Source organism: Cydia pomonella, chromosome 8 (assembly GCF_033807575.1).
Source record: "Cydia pomonella isolate Wapato2018A chromosome 8, ilCydPomo1, whole genome shotgun sequence".
NCBI lineage: Eukaryota > Metazoa > Arthropoda > Insecta > Lepidoptera > Tortricidae > Cydia > Cydia pomonella.
This window is the reverse complement of record NC_084710.1, coordinates 18,181,812-18,200,000: the sequence shown is the minus strand read 5'-3', so window position 1 is coordinate 18,200,000 and position 18,189 is coordinate 18,181,812. Positions and strand designations below refer to the sequence as shown.

Below are 18,189 nucleotides of genomic sequence, written 5' to 3'. Positions count from 1 at the left end.
TATTAAAAGAAATCTTACATTTCATATCACAGTTTTTATACACCTACTATGCTTTCCTAAGCCCCAATAGATCACGTAATGAGACAGTTTTGCTCTTTTTTATTTGTATTATATTCGGTATTCGAATGTAAATCAAGATTCTTTAAACGTGTTCACAATAAAAGCAGACGACTCCGATGTTTTCCACCTAGTATCAGATATGCATTTTTCTTATCAACCTTATCTGTCCCATATCTTCCTTCCTGAGATAAAAAATCCCATTTGCGCTTTTGAAATGGGGACATCTATCTTTTATTACCCGTTGCACTAGGTTGTTATGTTGTTAGTACTCCTGTACCTATGTAATATATGTACGGACTTATGATCGTGCTTATCGCGGCGATAACGAAAAGATAACTAACCTCACATTCTGGCAACCCTCTCCTTCGAAAGAATGTTCTATGCAAACCTACTCAGAAAGTTTTGTTCGAAGTTTTGAATACATATTTATCGCAATTTAATACAACTAAACTTTTTCATCACACTTGCTCGAAAAAGATCTTATTTCATGCAGGTGTACTGAAGGACGAAGGCCTATATTGTTGCCGCGGGAGTTATGGATTGTAAAAAAAGGTATAGCTTTATACCTAGGGAGTTATAGCTTTTTTTATTATGTCACTTATTCATACAAACCAAGAGTTTTAAAATACTGACATTTATAATTTAATATTTTTTGTTTATGCTTAAAATTATTTAATTTGCTTCATTTAACAGCCGTTTAAAATATTTTCAAATAATTTTCAATCGTGGCTGAATGCCGGACAGGTCGATATTCGAATTGCCTTTGATGTTTAACCTGCCAAAAAATTACAAAATGGCGGACGAATGTTTGATGCTGATGCCGGACGAATGTCACCGTATTTAAGAATTATTTCACTTAAAATTTGGTTTTTTCTTTGCAAGTGTGATGAAAAACATTGTGTGCGGCTGTGGGGAATTACCACCCTCGTTTCCAACATTTCACTTAGCCCCCTCATTGCACAATGTACTATTAAAATATAACTATGGTTTAATGTGCTTCGATATGAATTATGATTGTGTGGGAAGGCTGTGAAAGGCAAATCTTAAGCACTTACTCACCTCAACTTATTACTCGAAGATATAAATCGTATAAAGTGCCGACTTAGCTCAAAACCATGAGTCACGTCACGGCCGAGTGTGGGCAATCTTGGCCAATTACAAACTAACCTTGCGAATTCGTACTATTGTGATGTCATCGACGTCTGTCTGTTGAAGGATTTACGTTTACGACGCTTATACAATTGCTAAACTTTTTTTTTTTAATTTGCTTCATTGTTAAAAACTTAAAGAGGCAACCCAACCCCATGCATGCGGTTAGGTACGTATTCGCTTGCTATTTTTTTTTATTGGAACTATATGCATTAATCGAAATGTATTTAGTTCCAATAAAACCGTTCCACCGTAGAATCCTTATGTCTAGTTTTGTGCAGATCAAAGTTGAACTCGCCAGACACCGTGGTGATCAGATATTTAATTTAATGTATATATTTATTTACGTCGTCCACAACATGTCACACACTGCTGTCCCGCACACCCCACTGGCTCCACATAAAACCAGCGCCATTGACCACGCTAGTCGTGCCAGCTACATTGCTGAGTGGAGACCATTTCGGCTTCACATCTTTGTTTCTACTGTTTTGTTTATCTTTGATTTTAAATGATTTCTATTCTATTCTAAAAGGACGTATTGAAAGTAGAACGCTATCGCCAAATGTAACCGGAGAGCAGCAATAAACAAGGCAAAGGCATATTGTGAAACACTTATATAACAGCGGAACTAGATCTTTGAAGTAAAGGACTATTTCATCTCTATCGCATTTATTATTGAGATTTTTGAAAATGGATTTCATCGAACACCTGACGTCGTTGCTTTCCTATTATGTAGCAAGAAGAATTGAATTGACAACACTTCCATTTTCTGACCCTATAATTTTATTGGTTCTCTACATTTTAATTGAAACGAGGAATACGCTAATAGTTTATTTTTTCCACTAGGATTTGTATTTAATTTTTTTTAATGTGTACTTATTCTAAAATGGCGTAGCTCCAGTTCTACGGTAGAAGCTAGGTCTTATCTGGATAGAAAAAAAAATACTTAATTAATCTGACGTTGTCTGTCATTGGCAATGTTCTAAACTGGTCCACTGTTGTTTTAAAACAATTTTGATAAAATATCAATTTTTCTACGACGATTTGGATATTATAACGATACTGATACACGAATACGATACCAAGCTTTCATACGGATACGACGGATTGACTGATAAAAACTAACGAATGTAATGTAATTAAACGTTTGTACCGATATCTTCGACGAATCATTTTTACTATTTTTGCAGTAGGTAAGGGACGAAACAGTATTTGGTATACTTTGGAGGAGTATATACCTCATGCATCGATCCATATGTCCATTTTAAAAACGATTAGTAGATAGTAACTTAATTATTTAAATAAATTTGTCTTTGTTTTGAAATTCAATCAATACGTCATATTTAATTGACAGTGTCAAATCCAATATTATGACAGCAAATCTTTTTCGTGATGAATGGCAATTGCATTTCACGTATTGTGCCGTAGAATTGGTAAAATCACATTTTTTTTAAATTCTTGTGTATTTTTTGTAATAAGCCATATTAAATTTATATTAATATATTGCAGTGTTCAGGAAGCCAAATACTTCCGAATCATATATAAAAGTTCAGGTTTTATAAAAATAAAATGTTGTCAATTTAGTATAGAGGCGTATTGTCTAAGTAAATTTTGTAGTCAACTAAATTTACTGCCATCTTTCGCCACAGGACTAAAACTCTTAGAATGATATATGGCTATTTCTTTCATGTTCTTTCACTGATATGTGTTAAATATCAAACGGTGTCGCCATCTACTCGAGTATCGGCCAAAAGTATATCGCCATCTATTCGTGCATACATTTTTCGAGACACGTTTTTTTCAGCCTTTATAGGTATAAATTTAAAAGTGAAAAATTACTGTCTTGGTTGAGACTTGAACTCACGGCCTGTGTCTCACCCAAGACAGTAATTTTTCCACTTTTAAATTTATTCTAAGCTTTTAATAGCATCGTTCGCAGACGTTTCTGCTTGTTAAAAATTAATTTTATAGGTATATCTTATACGGAGTTATATATATCTTTGCTATTAGTTAATACTAATCCACAAGATAACTATTTACTTATAATCCTCTATCAAGAGTGTGAGTCTAGAACGAAAATTTGAGAATCTGTTCTAAATTTTCTAGAAGGAGTCTTTGTCGTATGATGCTACAACGCCTGCAACTTGTCTCGCAATAATACTCTGAAAGCCGACAAGCATAGATGAAAGACCTCCGTAAATAGCAATTTATCAATTTATTGGCTTTGATTGCTTCCAGAGCGATGGGATTACGTCCCAATAAGATGTGTTATTAACAGGTCTGCGTAAGTCGCCTTCGATATCTTATTACTTTGCACAGACCTTGATGTAGCCTTTAACTTTGTTAGTTAGCTACCGTTGATAAAGGGCACGACATCAAAAATGATTGCCTCAATTTTTTTGCGGTAATATTGTTATAAACCTTATTTTACACCGGCCTTCTATGATGTTACATACTTATGCACTCCACCATCATAACTAGATAAGTCACATCATAACTTAAATCCTAGAGTTGTAATTTGTTTGTTAAGGTAAGATAGGGCGTCGCCAGCTGATGGGCTAGGCAGTTCATATGGCCTATATGTCCAAAGGGAGCGTGAGGGGCATAAATTTAGTTGGACATTTTATTCTCTAGGGGGGCGGGGGGCATATGTCCCTCCCTTGAAGGTAAGTGTGAGTCAGTAAATTGGTGCCTGTATATTTTATAAAATAAATATACAGTGGAGTAGAGAATATGATCCCAATATTTAAAAAAAAAGAAAGTTTAATCAGTGCAATGACCTGAATAGAAATTTCTATCGAATAATTTCACTGTACATTCTATTCTGATTTAACTACGCGTACACAAAGAAGCTTGCTCAATAACTCGTATATAACAATACAAATAATTTATTGACGTTTTTAATCGCAAATCAAGCCGAAAAAATAGTCCGATAACCCATCGACCTCGGCGTACGATAAGTGCGGACGAGACAAAGTCGAGGTCGTTGGCCCCGGTTATCAGCTGACGACACCGGCCCAGCCGTGGGGACATTATTTTCTATGGCGTTCAATGGCATTTCAAGAAACGACAGATTATAGAGAAAGGACATATTACGAGCATTGCTTGGAACGATTTCATGACCGTAGAAAACCTTTTTCGTAAGTTTTCCGAGGTTGGCCGATGCAACACGACTTTATTGTTTTATCGGTTGCCATTGAATACACAAAACAACGCTTCTCTCCTTAGTCTTGATTACTGTGTAATCAGAGATCTCATTTTATGTTAAATATCTACGTTTGCTGGTTTTATAACGTTTCCCGAAAATCATTTCATAACGGTACTCTACGTAAACTCGGGTAAAAACTACTGCAAGACTAGGACATCTGTCCGCATATTATAAGTGCTCTACATATTTTTCTTCAGTATGTAAGCGAAATGGCGTGTCACGCAACAAGAGAAGTCATAGCCAATCATAATATTAAATCATTTTGGAGACATTCGGGAGAAGAAGTTATTTACGTATTTTCAACTTTACTTAGTTGAAAATACAAACGAAGTTGTTGAAACATCGCACAAACTTAGAGGACTAGGAACACACATTTTCGCTTCAAGTGCATCATCGTCACATTTTTAATGCCGCATCGATACTAACACTATCAGAATGCCGGACGTATTTTTGGCAATGCTGTTCAAATATTTACCAAAGCCAATAAAATGAAATGCAACGATCAGCGTGAATCAGTAGCATCCGGCGTTTCGTTATTCTGGTGCTCTGACCCGTTTTTATTTGGTTCTTCGAATCTTCGCCGATTAATCAAAGAAGCATAAACCTCCGGTTGTAAAACATTCAATGTTTACTGCGCAGTCATCAATCATCTTCAAATGATTTAGTTCTTTATTGAATCGTCTATTCGATAATAATACGACTCTTGATGGAAGCAGATTCGTTTTAACGTGGATCAAAACTAGTGTACGGCCGAAGTTTTGATTTCGGCATAAAATCATGTTTTGGCCGCAGGTTCGGTTTCGGCAAAAAAACTGCCGAACCTTTCCGCTGCGCTAAAACTTACAACATTGTACTTTCGGAACGCGTCCGATCAGTTTTCGATAATGATACGTGAATTCTAATTAGTCTTTCTTAATTGGAATAGGCGTGGTCCGACACGCACTCGGCCATTTCATTGTTCATAGGTACATTTGTCTAAAAAGAAAGGCCACCGTCAGTTTTCTATAAAAGTTTTAGTTTCGGCTGAAACAGAACCAAAATCGAACTCTCAGTTTCGGTGAAAAATCCAGTCGAATACTATAAAACAATCAAAAGTCATATAACAACAACAGTTTATTTTATTATTATTACACAAGTTGACTAAATCCCACAGAAAGCTAATAAGGCTTGTGTTGTGGGTGTATATGTATAAATACTTAAATACATAGAAAAACCCATGACACAGGAACAAATATCACACAAACACACAAACACAAATAAATTACACAAATAAATGCCCACCAGGATTTGAACCCGGGACCATCGGCTTCATAGGCAGGGTCACTATCCACTAGACCAGACCGGTCGTCATGTTATGTTATAGTTATGTTCGAAACAGTTGAAAGAAAAGGAAACATTAATAATCCCTATTAACAACTTAATGAAATGAATGGCAAACAGAACGAAGAACAATCCAGTAATGTAGCCGAAGGAAAAGATAACCCAGATTGGAACATTAAGATCAAGTCTCACGCAAACTTCGCTGGCACTTTTTTTTACTTAACTAAGCACCAATGTCGCTTAGTTACTTCCATAACAGTAGTATAAAGATAATTGCGTTGCCTAATAATATTTAATTTATACATTAATGGCTTTTTTATGGGTTTACGAATCTATATTTTTTGTTTAGTTTTTATTTCCTAATCGCATTAAGTAACCAAAGGGAACTTATTTTAAAATTGATACCTACTTCATTCATTTGCATAACACCCGCGAATCCCGCGATCGGAAGCTGTAATGAAACAGCGCTGTAGGTATATATAGAGCTCGTCCTTAGATTGAAACCACAAAATATATTGCATCTGACAGAAATAATATCAATAACTACAAGTCTTCGAACTTAATGAAAATGTAGAAACATGTCGGTCCTATACGTCTTCAACTAACTTCTTCGATTTTCTAAATGGTACAAAATAATGCTAAAGGATTGGTATCTTTTTTCATTCACTCTTATATCCGTATAATTAGAGCAAAGAATGTTCAATATGTTGTCCTTCGTATTTGTTTAGTGGCATTGAGTGTCGTGTAGTCAGGTAGAACAAATATCGCGACCTACTTACATGCGCCCGCCGCGCATCGCGCATAGCGCTCTAAAAATAGCCGGGTTGAGAAAGCACTAGGCAGACAGCATCACCCATAGTTTCGACGCTTTCGTACTCCTCTAGGAAGTCAGACAATGCTTGTGTTTCAAACCGACAAATAGGAGGCCATACGAGAGACAAAGTGCAACAACGCACGACTAGTTGTTTGAAATCCAATAAGAAGAAAATGAACAATCATTACCTTTAAATTAATTTTGAAAACTGTGATTTCAGCTCAAAGCTAACTACGCCAACGCATTCGCACTGGGTGCCCATTATTGCTGGTAACAAGTTACTGAATCATTCTTGACAGATCGTTAATAATCTGATAGCAGAAAAAAGGTACCTATTCTTTACCAAAGCGCATTAGTAAATCTTCATCTAACGGAACCGGTGCCGTGAGATAATGACACAATCGTCTTCGACATAAAAACGCAAGCGTGTTGGTTTTATATATATTTTACTGATTATCCATGGGTTGGGGTCTTAGGGAGTAATTGACTTCCTAATTAAATCAAGTTTATTTTTACAAGAACAGATACTTAAAGCCAAACACCTGCAGCTGCAGGTAAAAATCAAATGGAGTGACCTCTTTGTGACAAAGAAATCCAACCGAAACTCCCAGCGATGTAACTAAAAGAGGCAGTTTAGAAAGCTATAAAAACGGAAGGCACCTAGTCAAATTCTTCTCAATAACTTTCTAATCGGAGATTGGTGAGATTTTCATGCTCTAAGTTCATAGAGAAGGCAAGTTTGCCATCTGGCTATCGTAGTCTTTAATATCAAAGAGGTTCTTGCGAGTTCCGAGCGCTGGTGATGTCGAAATTTCTCAAGTGGTCTCGCGTGGTTTAAAAACCAGTCGTAGCAGCCTTGAAGCATTTGGTGCTTGCCACGCCCATCATACTTTATCGTATGTATGCTCTATTAAATAAAAGGACCTCATTATCGATAAGCAATTAAAGTTCAGTAGTCGCTGTAATCCAAGCAATCAATTGCCCCATTCGCAACTCTTCTAAGTGATACAATGTGTTGTTTATACTTGGAACAAAAGCCAAGTTCTACCAGCCGCATTATTGAGAAACAATAAGACCTGAACGTTTCCGTAAACGTAACTTCTCTATCAACTTCGCCGTCTGCTATTAGCACTGATGTCCCAACAACGTCGTATTTTATTAGTTGTTGACCAGGAAATGATTATTTTATTAGATTATTATTGAGACAGTGTCAGAATAAATTCTTAACAAGTTTTGAGCACATTTTAAAGCGAACGCCGACCGCGACGCAGCTAACTGGCTAACGGTACAGTCTTGACTTGAACCACATTCATCTCGGATCCACTGGAGCGCAACCGAACAAAAACTATCCCTATTAAACTCTAATAGTTCAATGAGCGAATTTTATATAAAACACAACGTAATCCGGTTCTGTCCACGTATGTGATTGGTGTCGTAGGAGTCTCATTTACCTCGCGAGAATCGGAGGGAGGACGCCAACTCAGGCACGGCGACGTAGCGCGACCAGCCTTGCTTCACTGTCACCAATTTCTCACAATCACTCTCTAGTCACTTCACAACAGTCCTGGGCGGGCGAAATGTCAAATATCGGGACAAAAGTTCCAAGAGTTTATGCTTTTCCGCAAAGAATCCACGAAATTGAAGACGGATCAGAACGCACGGAGAACCGACAGGGCGTCCGCTTACGGCTCTTGTCGTAAGTAGACTGGCCCGGGCGGGTGGTGAAGGGGGGCGGTCTGGTTTGTGCGCTCCGCTCTCGCAATCACGTCCGAGTAGGGGCGCGAAGAAGGCCGAGGGGCTCCGAAGCCGGCCGAGAAGCACCCGCTATGTCGGTACGGTATCGGGAGCCGCGGGGAGGGCGTGCACGTGCGGGCGCGGACACGACGCCGCGGTCCTCCGGCATTGGCCTCCTACAAGTTGCGGTGCAACGCATGCACCACAGCAGATAGCTCGCTGCCATGCGTGATAATCACAACAACCCAGCTATATTGATTGAGTAGGTACGGTACGGCACTGTTGAAGATGTAAACAAATGTAGGATGGGCGTAAACATAACAACACACAACGCGTTCGAAAGCTGGACTGAATCGTGGTTAATTATTCGGTATTCGGCAAGTTTCCAATCTTTGTATTCGGCTGAATTATTCGGCAAATATTTTTTATTATGTTTGTCTTGTTGCAACACTGTAAAAGCTACTCCAGAACTTTTCACGTACCATGCATCCGGTTCCGTTTTCCCGTTAAAACACATCATGAGACATGTTTTATCCATGCAATGTTTTATTTGGAGTGTTGAAAATTTGTTTGCGAGTCCCTTGCATTTTGACTTTTGACCTGTTTGTTTCTGGGGCATTGCATAGGAAGCGATTCATCTTTAGCTTCTAAGTAATGTAATTGAAACGTTTTTAAATAGTTTATTAGATTGATACAGATGAACCGAATAATTCGGCCAAATATTCGTATTCGGCCCATCTCTAGTTAAATATACTTATGTACATACGATTGACAAATGAAGTATGATATGTGCATGTCCAAAGTCTCTACATACATAGTTACTTACCAAGCAAAAGGAATTAATGCAAAGTAAAGGAAAGACCCACACGTAATCGCACTAAAGTGACTCTTATTGTCACATGCATAAATGAATCTGTTCTGTAGATATATCGATGTATGTAATTGACTTTGGCGGATTCAATTGATATGTCTATAGTCTATAATATATCTTATTGTCTTATATCTGTTATCTTACTGTAGATAACTATCGTACAATTTATCTATCGTAAATTACGTATATAGATTTGATTACACAAAACTCGCTCAATAGATAACGTAATCAAAACTTTGACATATCGGCCTCGCCCACAGGGTACGTACCTCATCTTGACACAAGCAAACAAAACCAAGAAATGAAAAGTTTATTATCTATACTGAAGTCAAATCTTAAAAATTGATTTCACCCAAAATATATCTTCAATCAAGCAAGAAACATCACGAAAGTATATACATTAAATTAGTATTTGACTATACTTACATTACGTCTTTGTTATTAGCTCTGATGCAGTCACGCGTGCACCGCTGGCATTTCGAGCTACTTTCTTCACAGATACTTCGCGCGAGTAATTTTCGCAAACTTTCCGATGCATTGTACCGCTGGGAAACTCCGACGGCTTTCCTCAGACCGCTGTAAACGTACATGAAACCTATAGGTGCTTACTGCCTTTATTTAGAAGACTTTGAAGTGTTTTTGTTCCGTGTTCCATACGAGCCTAACTTGTTTATGATTGCGCGACGTTTCGCCTCGGGATGTTTCCCTGAGTTTTTGCTTCAGCGAAGAGACTGATGAGTATTTTTTAGTGTGGGGTTAATTGCCGCCCCCATGGTATTATCTTTATTAATGACGTGGTTACTTTATTACCATATTTTATTACCTACACATAATTTCCATAAGTGTTATTTATTAGTATTAAAGAAAAAGTTTGAAGTCATGATTTTTTTATATAAAATTAATACTTAACAATTGTTTTAATTACAATTGCGTTTTGCATTTACATCCCGTATCTTGATTGAAACGCGAAGCTCTTATCCGTTCGATTTCTGATCTGTACTAGAAGTAGTCTAGCTACTGAAAGCAGATTCATAAAAACTCGTCATAATTATATTATATTGAAGTGGTCGAAATTTAGAAATAACTCTACATTTTTATTTTGATGTAAAAATAGTTTGATTTTTTCTATTTTGTTATTACTACTATAAAAGTTATGATATTTGTGGAATTGTTAATTAAAAGAACTAATTGTATTGGATATTAAACACTTATCAAGTAATAACACAGTCATGATTCGGGCGAAATTATAGAGAGAGATAGTTATATTGCCACTGACACTAAAATACAAATAGCATATCTGACATCGTTCTTTACCTTATTTATTTATTTAAACTTTATTGCACAAACAAAGAAAAATGTACAAATGGCGGACTTAATACCAAAAGGCATTCCTTATATCTATGAAACCTAGGTAGAGCTATTAGGACACATAATCACTTAAGTATAGGTACAATATAGGCTTGTTAATAACTCTTCCTGACCTTGACTTAACATCATTATTTTATATTACGGCATAAAAAGCATGTTTCGGCTAAAGGCTTGATTTCGGCTTACCCCTTCAAGTGGCAGGTACCGGCTCCTGGACAATTATATAATTTTGATTTGAAATATGATTAATTTAAATAAAATCAATTTTCCAACAACTCAAAAATGACATATGCCACTTGAAGGGTTAAACGAGAGCAATATCGAGCCTTTGGTTTCAGTACCACGATTCGACGAAATATAATTTAAGTAAAGGAATGCATAGTTTATGTAATTTATGTTAATAACCTTGCAATAAACCGATTACCGGATCTCAACAATCCTATTTTTTATTCAAAAACGTGACAATTTATTCGAGAGCAACACGCATATATTCGTACCTAACAATTTGCGTGGCACGTGGTCGCACGTACGAAAATAAACAATCAATATGCTTACACATTCCTGTGCATTTGGCATCCGATATACCTTGTTGCGACTAGGCGAAATATACTGGTAATTAATGCAGGTGGGTCAAACACTTACGGGGAAACCGGCGTATTTTCTGTGGACATTACAAATTTAACGATTCGGTTTTTTTTTTTAAGTTTCATCAGTGGCGGCTTTAGTGAGTGGCGAGCAGGGTAGTCTACTGAGGACTTGCGCTAGCGAGGGCCTCGCATCAATCCGATCTCATATTTGCAATTACAGTTGCAAGGGTCTCGCAGAGCATATTTAAGGGCCGCCCTGGGCCTCGCGAAGGTTAAGGTCGCTGTCGCTACTGAGTTTCATCATACAAATTTGAAGAAAGATATGGTTTTAACATGCCCATAAGAACAAAGTACGAAAATTATGCTTAAAAGTCAGTTTATTTCATAATGACCACAAGTAAAGTGCGTAGGTAACCGTAACTTACAAAAAAAAATTTCGACCCAAGTCTTTCAAGATCAACTCGTATTTTTGTATGGCGTCTCTTTCCTTTTTGGGATCAACCATCTTGATTCCAGTTCGAATTCTAGCCTAATTACTTTATTTATTTCTCTTAAATTGTAGGATGATCAATTTATCAGAATACAGAACAACGAACTCATTAGTTATAGCAATTTGTTTTAGGTAGTTAAGTAGGTTCCCAATTCCTATTCCTATATACTTACTACAACAGTACAGAGCTTGGAAAGAACCCTAATATTACGGGCCAACAATTTGGTAATGAAAAAACCACAGAGAACCCTTAACTGTGGGCAGCGACCGCTGGACTGGCTATTGTATGGCTTTTAAGGATGGCTTTTGTCCAGAAAAGCACGTCTTTCGGCTGAAAACGTTATTATATATCACGGTATCATTTATGGCTCGATACTATGACAAGCGATTGGTATGTTGTCAAAACGTGGAGGTTGTTTTTCAAACATTCCCTACACAATGCCACTAAACGTCAACTACAAATAGTACAATAGAACAACAACAACCAATTTAGGTCACTAGAGCTCGCACTGTAAGTAACACTATCCACGGATGAATAATTATAACAATACTCGAATAGTCTAATAAATCTACTAAGTAACTACGAATTCACACAGGGGAATTTGAAATGCTGTCACAAAATAGGAAACGGGATATATAAGGACTGGATAAGGATAGGGGTGGGGTACTTATGTAGAAAATATTTTGTGCTTTTCAGGGGGTTGGATTTCCTTTTTTAATTATTTAGAAATTAAACTAAGTTTAAGTCATCATTTTTTTATGTTTTTTTTTTTTTAAATAAGAAATTGAATTATCATTAGCATTCAGATAATTCTTGTTTATAAAATGACGATCATGCTACACTTGCTACAGGTGCCGAAACTCGTTAAACAAAGTGAATGTTTCATTTTTGTTCAATGTAGAATGAACAAACGTGTCATACATATTGCTGTGTAAAAGTCGCGTCAACATTTCAAGCTCCGGTGAGGCCGATCCTTCCATTCTTGTCAGTGATGTGCACTCTTGGCAGTGCTCACTTACAAATGCTCGCTCGATTTCGACTGGCGATGGCGGTTCGCGGAGCTATAAATACGTTTTCACCTAAACAAGCGTAATCGGTCGTACACCCCGCCCGTTTACGTTCGACGAACGAGTTTATTTAGACTGCGTGTTCCTTATATACCTGCCTTATGTACCTTACCTAGTTTATTTTCACGTACATCCTACATTGCTACTGACGTCTACTGACTACCTACTGACGCCTAACTAAATTCAAATGTTGTGGTTATGCTACAAAATAATCGTGGTTTGCTTTGCTTATTGACAGGTAATGGTGTCAGTATCGTAATCCAAATATTTAACAAGCGCATTTTTACCTTTTACTGTTAAATACATACCATCAGATGGTTGCCCTGAACTTACCTGTTATGTACCTAAGATTCCATAGCAAATCGTCGCCAGTCCGCCTTTTGTTAGTACGAAGTCTCAATTCTCAATAAACATTAATGGTGTAAGTCTGGGTTAAAACGAGTACCTATTATATACTAAATGAAGATAAACAGATAAAACAAGGGGTAATTAATAATTATTAACGCTCTACCTATATACAGTTTGTATTCGTTCAAGCGCTATTGGCGGAAGTTAACGTATCATCAAAAATACAAGAGGAAATATTCATTATTTAGGTACAAATATTTTCCTTGTATGTAATATCTCGGTTCCAAATTAACCCAAACCTAATTTTAATGTAAAATAATACCTACTTGACGACATACTATATGTTACGACTCATATAACACTTATTATTTTATATTATTTTATTGTTCGTCGGAATTAGGCGCAGGAAGAAATAAGCACGAGTTAAATCGCATTTTATAATCTGTAGACAAGAACTGACCCTGAGACACGTTGATACCTACTTTATTAGATTAGCATATTCCCACGGCTTTACCCGCTTAAGTACTCAGCCAGTTTTTTTCTCTAGAACCTTGCGGTTATCGCTAAAAACGTTATTGTCATTGTCAATGTGTGATGGAATTTCATAAAAAGGAAGTATGTAATATTTTATAAAGGAGAAACGTACAGAATTGATCGAAATAAATTAACACACATGATCGTCCCTATGAAAGTTCAGTTTTAATATACCAATGCAGTAGCTGTCACGTATCTCATAAATACGGTATAAATTAAATATATCTTTATTTCTGACCCAGAAGTCCATATATGGTTAGTACAATTAACTTAAAACCTATATTATTTACAAAGGTTATGCCAATCAGACCTACATTACACAGGTCAAAGTAGACCTGACCTGCTCCATCCAATGCCACATTATGGGGCAGCTAAATCTAATCACCTTCATAATGCTGTTTCGACTTTCCCTTACGCGACGTGATTTTTTTACGCATTATCGCGTGAAAATCGTCCGTGTGCGCTTGGGTATAAACATATTCATTTAATTAGTTTTTAAATTAAGTAAACCTACCCAAAAGAGATTTGAAGGAGGTTTATATACCTATATACGATTCATGCGGACCATCATTCGATGCGAGAGATATAGAATCCTACCGTTTTCTGACCGCATTTCCGACGTCCATCTCCATCCAGATGAGATAGAGTACTGAAGCTGTAGCCTATGATTTGGTATTCCAATATAAAAAAATAAAATTATCCACATACATCCTTCTTTAGGTATTACATAGATCGTTGCTTATTGACCGTGAAATAAAACGAGGCGCTGTTACTACCGGTACTGATAATCTATTATCACTGGTGTGTCGTAGATATTTGTATAATGTGGATGGGCAAGGACAAGATACAAGGTTAGTTACAGGTATTAACATTCGTCTTTGCGTACGGGGTATAATTACTTATGTCAATTGATACAATTAATGGTGTCTCGTGGATGGTTTAATTACAAATATATAATACACTGACAGAAAGACACGGATGCTTTCTATCGGCGATGCCGATAACTTGTATTTTAATCTTAAGAAGAAGCGTTAAGTCAGAAAATTAGATTGGATTAAATATATGGGGCGCCGCGTGAAACTTGCGATGGGCCGTTTTAACGTTTTACCTGAATAACATTGGAAATATTCGGACTAAAATTTTGTTTGTCATGTCCTTTCGGCGAAATCGCAAGTTATTTTATATTAAAATTATACTGTTACATACCACGTATCACATTTCTATCGAGCCAATTTTTACCTAGTAAGGTTTTGAGTGTAGCCTTTTTAATTTACGCTTTGAGTACTTATGGTAAAACCTATAAAACATATATAGAAAAAATATATAACTTACAAATAAGATTATTGAAGACACTTGTACCTAAGCATATCAAAAAGAAATACGAAACAGAATATGCACAACTTTTCAAATACTGTAATGTACTTCCGGTTCAAAATAAGTGTAAACTAGCCATACTAACTGAAGAATATCACCATGTTACTAAACTAAAAGTAAACAAAAGATGTACAAAACTAAGAAGTCTACAGAGACAAAACAAATATTGTAAACCCAAATATAATAACATATATGGCACTAGGCTGTATACATATATATTACCTAAAATATTAAACGATTTGCCAGAAGATGTTCGAGTAAAGTACTTAAATGGTAAATATATAAAAAAAGTAATTAAAATGCACTTATTGACATCAAAAGACACAAGCTACTTATACTAAGAATCCTACAATGTTTTCTTTTTTTTTAATTAGACATAAGACATTAATATATGTATTGTTCTCTGAACTCCCCATCGGCACACAAACCTCCTCAAGGTTTTGCCTACGATGGGTCTTGTATTAAATTCTAGACTGTCAATTGTTTGTTTATTCAATAAATTAAAAAATAAAATAAAAATTATACCCTCGGCAAGGACCAATTTAGGCTCGTATTTAGTTACGTGTCGCTGGAAATCTCCCTTTTCCAGAATTATTTCTCAAGGAACTTGAAGACTACAATTCATATATATTTCATGATGGTGATGAGAGTATTTGATGCAGACGTTTCGGTTTCTTTCTAAAGGTACGTAACAGTTAAAGTTAATGTATTTCATATTCGACTCATATATACGTAACCGTAATCAAGCCGTATGTGTTAAAGGGTACTGTTCTAATTATCTTAGCGTGCCTTCTGGTATTCCTCAGGGATCCCACCTGGGGCCCCTATTATTTACAATTTATATCAATGACATCGGTAAAACACTTAATAATTCCAATCACTTATTATATGCTGACGACACGAAGCTATTTAAAATAGTTACCTCAATCAAAGATTGTTGGGACTTGCAGGATGATCTTAGAACGTTGTCGTCATACTGTTTACAAAATCAATTATTTTTAAATGCTGATAAGTGCTCTGTCATCAGTTATACCCGCAAAAAAAAACAATAATATTTAATTATGACCTTTGTGGTAATACACTGAAACGTGCTACTAATATTAGAGATTTAGGTATCATAATGGATGATAAGGTATCTTTAATGCACATATAGATAAAATAGTTCTAAGAGCATTTCGAAATTTAGGCCTCATCAATAGACTCAGTAAACCCTTTCAATCCAATAAAACTTTGAAAATACTTTACTTTTCGTTTGTAAGATCCATATTAGACTTCGGTAGTGTTGTATGGAGCCCTTACTTTCAGTGCCATAAATCTAGAATAGAGAAAGTCCAAAAGAAATTTATTAAAATACTCAACTATCGCAATTTTCGTATTAACTCAAGTTACCAGGAATCCCTACAACACTACCAACTTCTATCTCTAGAAAATAGACGCAAACTGACTGATGCGACTACTTTATTCAAAATTATAAATAATTTTATCGATTCTCCTACTTTGTTATCTAAAATAAGGCTTTCGTGTAGTAATCGTCCAGCTCGCTCCTCACGTAAAAAATATCTATTTTCACCCCCCCACTTGAAGAAAAAATACACAAAAAATTGTTTTCTCTCCCGTGCGCCTGAAATGTATAATAATCAATTTTTGCATATAAACCCTTTTAATGTATCCACTTTAACTTTTAAAAACGAAATACGTAATTGCTTATTGAAATCCCCGATAATTTGAACATTGAATATTGTAAAACCTAAATGATATACATATATATGTGTGTGTGTTGTATCAGAAGGATAAAGATTGTAAGAAATCATTTAATATTTCCTATTTACTGTCATTTAATTACACTGTTAACCGGATTACTTCGGCAACTTAACTGACAGCGGAAGGTTTGCAATATAAATATATTATATACATATATGTATATAAAGTAATGGATCCTAAACCTGTCTGTTGTGTTGCACGATGAATCTATTTACCACTCAGTATCAACTCCTATGTTTCCACAATATAACTTGAAAAATGTTTCGGCACTGTTTGTCTTCTCCGTAGTCCATTTATTGTATCTTTTCATGTAATGACTGTTTGTTGCCATAATAAAAAAAAAAAAAAAAAAAAATATTATTTCACGGAAACTAATGTCAGAAAATCATTATAATTTATACCTATTCTAGTATTGGAATACCTATTCTATAGAAATATAATTTACATACGTATAGAATAAACTGGGCACATAATACCGGGAAATTATCAGGCTGGGAAAACTCCTTATAACGGAACATTTTATACGTGCATTGTTGGATTGCCAACTAAATTACTTGTACAGCCTTCAGATATATCGGAACCGCCAAGATGTTCACAAATATCTGAACTGAACACGCCTCTATTGTTAAGGCGTTAGAGTGCGTGCTCAGATATTTTTGAGCGCCTCGGCCGCTCCGATATATCTGAGGGCGACTGTAAGATTAAAACAGATATGAATAAGACTTCTAGACTCTATGGCTAAGTTAGGAATCGATGCCAATGGCAACGATGAAAAATACTTACTTTCTTCTTCCTCGCGTTGTCCCGGCATTTTGCCACGGCTCATGGGAGCCTGGGGTCCGCTTGGCAACTAATCCCGAGAATTTGCGTAGGCACTAGTTTTTACGAAAGTGACTGCTGCTATCTGACCTTCCAATCCAGAGGGTAAACTAGGCCTTATTGGGATTAGGTTTCCTCACGATGTTTTCCTTCACGGAAAAGCGACTGGTAAATATCAAATGATAAGTTTCGAAAAACTCATTGGTACGAGCCGGGGTTTAAGCCCGAACCTCCGGATTGCAAGTCGCACGCTCTTACCGCTAGGCCACCAGCGCTTTTTTGTGAAAAATACTTTATACACTAAATAAAATAACCTTCTTATTGTATTGGAATTGTTGTGGCTTAATTACCATTTCTGCTAATGACCCGGCATTATTCAGTCAAGTGAGTCAACCGCGGACTGGGTTATCGGAGGAATTCGAACAACTAAACAAATACACAATTAACGTTCTCGCCTGAGGAAAAACTACGTACACTTTTCTGTGATAAAATTATGTGTTTGATGTTTTTCTTGTATTTAAGTACATGTCTATTATCCATATACAGTGTGTAAATCGACTATGGCCGATAAATTAACCCAGAAATAGATACAGATTTTTTAAGTTAAACTTAATTATGACTCCGTAAAAGTCAGCATCAAAAGTAGCGGAGGAAACAACGCACCAAAAGTATCTGTTATTCGGG

At 36.2% G+C, this 18,189-nt stretch overlaps 2 protein-coding genes across 2 annotated transcripts in view; both read right to left on the bottom strand.

The window, feature by feature from the left end:
- The window catches only part of LOC133520726 (titin), a 65,348-nt gene extending 56,798 nt beyond the window's left edge, over positions 1–8,550 (bottom strand). The window contains exon 1 of the mRNA XM_061855342.1: positions 8,003–8,550. The gene's annotated coding sequence lies outside the window, so the exon portion shown is untranslated. The remainder of the gene's footprint in view (positions 1–8,002) is intronic.
- LOC133520763 (GTP-binding protein SAR1b) overlaps positions 1–18,189 on the bottom strand; it is a 356,904-nt gene that overhangs the window by 146,104 nt on the left and 192,611 nt on the right. The gene's annotated exons all lie outside the window — the stretch shown is intronic.